Consider the following 4809-nt stretch of genomic DNA (forward strand, 5'->3'; position numbering starts at 1 on the left):
GATCTCCAAATGAAAAACAGACAGGTGAGCTTTAATTGGCATACAACAACAATAAAACTATAAATTTGAACTATATTTATCAAAATATCCCATCGTTGTAAGCTAAGGCTAAAGCTAAAGTAAACGGCAGTTTGGCAGTTCTGGCACAGTTGCCAGAGTGATCACCATGACGACTAAAGGCCAGTCAGAGTGCAGGGAGGTGATCTACCCTGAGAAGTGTAAAAGTGTGCAGGCAAGGAAAAAGCACAAAGAGAAAACACTGAAAGAAAATCCGGATATTCTTCATGCAGACTACATTCAACTGAATGGGAAAAGAATAAAAAATAATTTAATTTTTTACACTGCACTGATTACTGGATGGAAATCTGCCATCTGTGATCATTTTAAGCATGTTTTTAAAGAAGGAATTGGCAGAGGTGGGAGATTAACTGTATGTGAAGATCAAATGCTGGACACAGATAACCCCATTCTCACCATTACTTATTATACTAAAGGCACTATTCTTCTGCAAGGCAATGAGGCAAGCTTAAACGCATTCGAGGAAATATTTACTATGTTGAAAGTCAGAGTAGATAAGGAGAGAGACAAGACCCCTGCAAACTGCTCCGACTCTGAGGAGGAGAGTGTAGAAAAACCCCACCATCACCGTCTGAGCGTCAGCTGAGAGACAGTCTGGCCCTGCTGGAACTGGACTTTATTGAGTTCAGAGAACACATTCAAAGCAGACAGTCAGACACACACAACACAAACATCTGCATCCAACAGCTCAAACATGAACTCCAGCAGCTGAAGAAAGAGAGCAACACCTCCATCACTAATCTCACAGCAGCTCTTAAAGAACTAAAAGAAGAAAATCACACTCTCCGTACACAGATTGAAAAATTAACAGAAGACACAGAGAGTAATGAAAATAACTTCACCATAAAGTTGAAAGAGCTAAGAGATCAACAGGAGAATAGCAGAGATAGTACACCTCACTGCAGCACTACAATGCCTGTAACCCCCAAAAACAACACTTACGCAGACACACAGTCTGCATCTAACACACAGACACCAGTGAAAACACAGGCCTCATCACCCCAGCCTCCTCACTGTAACCCATCAGACCCTGGTCCAGATGTTTTCATTCTGATGGACTCTAATGGGAAGTTCCTGGACCCACAGAAGCTCTTCCCACATCACAAAGTTTCAGCGAAACGATGCAGCACAACAGGCCACGCCCACCAGCTCCTTAGAGACTTCTCGGGAAACCCCTCATGTGTGATTATTCATACGGGGACTAATGACCTTCACACACTGCACAACCATACTGCTGATGCTGTGAAGAAAGTCGCAGAAATCACCAGCAAAAAGTTCCCAGAGACCCGTATTGTGATCTCCACACTCCTGCCGAGACGTGACACACCACCTCATGTCATCAACAACATCAATGCTGAAATCACACGAGGATGTTCCACGCTCCCTAATGTGCACCTGGCCCACCACCACCACATCGGCCTCCACCACCTCTATGATGGAATTCACCTACACAAAGACGGAGTGCGTGTTTTTGCAAAAAACCTAAAGGATGCTGCCCTGGGCCGCAATCCAACATCACTGAGCCCCTTTCCAACGACACCAGGACACTACCGGCCCATCCACCCCTACATGCCCAGATATGCCCCTTTGACCCCGGTGAGGAGAGACAGCAACTTACGTCGTCCAATACCCCCAACACACCTACCTGAGGCTCCCTACACATCTGTAAACCCACACATACCTACCCCACATCCACCTGCTGGTCATCAACCCCCTACAAGGAAAAGGAAACAAAAAACTGCCCCAAACCAGGAGAGACCCCCACAGCAGAGAGCACAGAGCTATGCTGAAGCTGTGGCCCGGCCCCCTGCCACACCTACACTCACGACAACCAGCGAGCTGGGGCACATTAAAGAGATGCTACAAACACTGTGCAACCAGCTGTTACAGAGATAAGAACACAATTCAAACACAGACACACACACACACACTCACTCTTACACAGACACACACTCACACATTCACTCTCACACATTCACTCTCACACAGACACACACAGACACTACACATTCACTCTCACACAGACACACACACTCACTCACTCACTCACACATTCACTCTCACACAGACACACACACAGACACTCACACATTCACTCTCACACAGACACACACACTCACTCACTCACACAGACACACACACAGACACTCACACATTTACTCTCACACAGACACACACACAGACACTCACACATTCACTCTCACACAGACACAGACACTCACACATTCACTCTCACACAGACACACACACTCACTCACTCACACATTCACTCTCACACAGACACACACACAGACACTCACACATTCACTCTCACACAGACACACACACTCACTCACTCACACAGACACACACACACTTACACACTCACACATTCACTCTCACACAGACACACACACATTCACTCACACAGACACACACACACTTACACACTCACACATTCACTCTCACAGACACACACACACATTCACTCACACAGACTCTCACTCACACATTCACTCTCACACAGACACACACTCACTCACTCACACATTCACTCTCACACAGACACACACACATTCACACACACACTCACTCACACATTCACTCTCACACAGACACACACACACACACACACACACTCACTCAGCAAAATGAAATAAATAAATAATAATAACAATAATTCACTAATGTAAATTGTTTGCCATGTATGTGTTTACATATGCAATATATTGTACATGTTTTCTCTCTGTCTTACCAAATAGGTTTATCTTTATTAATGTCAATGCGTTCATTACTAATAAGTTGTTGGAACATTCAGGGTCTTCATTCTTCTACATTTGGCTTTAAAAGCACAGACCCAGAATTTGTAAAAAATATCACAGATGTGGACATTATTGTTCTCACTGAGACCTGGTGTCGACAAGATGTGCTTACCCACTGTCCCTCAGGCTACTATGAAATAATTGTGCCCTCGGTTAAATTAAGTACAGTCCATCGTGGTCGAGACTCGGGAGGGATTTTGGTGTGGTACAGGGAGGATCTGGCCAAACACATCTCTATCATTACACTAGGAAAATTCCACTGTTGGCTAAAATTAAACAATGAAATTGGCATTGGTACCACAGACACATATCTCTGTGCCATCTACAATCCTCCAGCAGAATCCCTTACCATGATGAGGAATATCTGAACAACATCCACACAGAGATCAGCCGTTTCCAGGCCCAGGGAAATGTGCTGCTGTGTGGAGACTTTAACGCAAGAACTGGAACTGAACCGGATAATATTGACCCAAAGGGCAATAAACATGTGTTTGGCCAGAGCCCCTGAGCCTCACCAAAAACCTCCCAGCACGGAACAATCTCGACCATACTGTAAATAAAAATGGTACAGAATTAGTGCACCTCTGCCAAGCCTCAGGCCTGTACATACTTAATGGCAGGATCAGAGGGACTCATTAGGGAGGTTCACGTGTTATTCAGGTCTTGGAGCTAGTGTAGTTGACTATGCCATCACTGACATGGACCCCTCCTCCTTCAGTGCATTCACTGTCAGACAGCAAACTCCATTCTCAGATCATAACCAAACTAATATATGTATTAAAAGACACCACACAGCAAAACATAGAAGAATGGAGAACTGTCAAATGTATCCAGTCCAGCAGAGATACAGATGGACTCCAGACAGCAAGGACAAATATATCCAGGCCCTCAATTCTGAAGAACTGAAAAACCTAATCACTACATTTATGCACAAACTATTTGGAATGAACAAGGATGGTGTCAATTTGGCTACAAATGAAATCATTAATATATTTCAAAAAGCAGCCTGTAAAACTGAGTTGAAAAAGAAAGGCAATAAACATCCTAAAAAAACAACCAAAACGGAAAAGTGGTTTGACACAGACTGCAAAACATTAAGAAAACAACTCAGAAAATGATCAAATCAGAAACATAATGAACCAAACAATACAGACATAAGAATTGACTACTGTTCCAAATTACAACAATACAAACAAACAATTCGAGTAAAAAAGCATCACCATCTCACCAAAAGCTTACATGAAATTGAACAATCAATAAATCAAAATCAGTTCTGGGATTTGTGGAATAATTTGAGCACAACAAAACAACAAGGTTTGCCAATCCAAAATGGAGAAATCTGGAAAAAACATTTTGAAAACTTATATAAAGAAATCCCACCAAAACAACTGAATGACAATTATAATCAGGTCAAACAAAAACTACAAATATATGAAAACACAATCAAAAATAACCAGAATCCACTGGACTTTCCAATCACACATGATGAATTAATCCAAAAACTGAAAAACCAAAAATGCAAAAAATCTTGTGGTGCTGACAACATCTTCGGTGAAATGCTGAAACACAGCACACCTGACCTGCAGACGGCCGTGCTCAAATTATTCAACCTTGTACTTAGTTCGGGCTGTTTCCTGACATCTGGAGCCAAGGACTTATTACCCCAATTCACAAGAGTGGGGACAAACTGGACCCGAATAATTTCAGAGGCATTTGTGTGAGCAGTAATCTGGGGAAGTTATTTAGCAGTATTTTAAATAATAGAATTGTAGACTTCCTTAACGAACACAATGTCCTGAGTAAGAGTCAGATTGGCTTCCTTCCAAAATATAGAACTACGGACCACATTTACACCCTACACACCCTAATCCATAAACACGTACACCAGACCAAACAAGGGAAAATATTTGCATGCTTTGTCGATTTCAAA

This window comes from Xyrauchen texanus, chromosome 18, assembly GCF_025860055.1.
Source record: "Xyrauchen texanus isolate HMW12.3.18 chromosome 18, RBS_HiC_50CHRs, whole genome shotgun sequence".
NCBI classification, from domain to species: Eukaryota; Metazoa; Chordata; class Actinopteri; order Cypriniformes; family Catostomidae; genus Xyrauchen; species Xyrauchen texanus.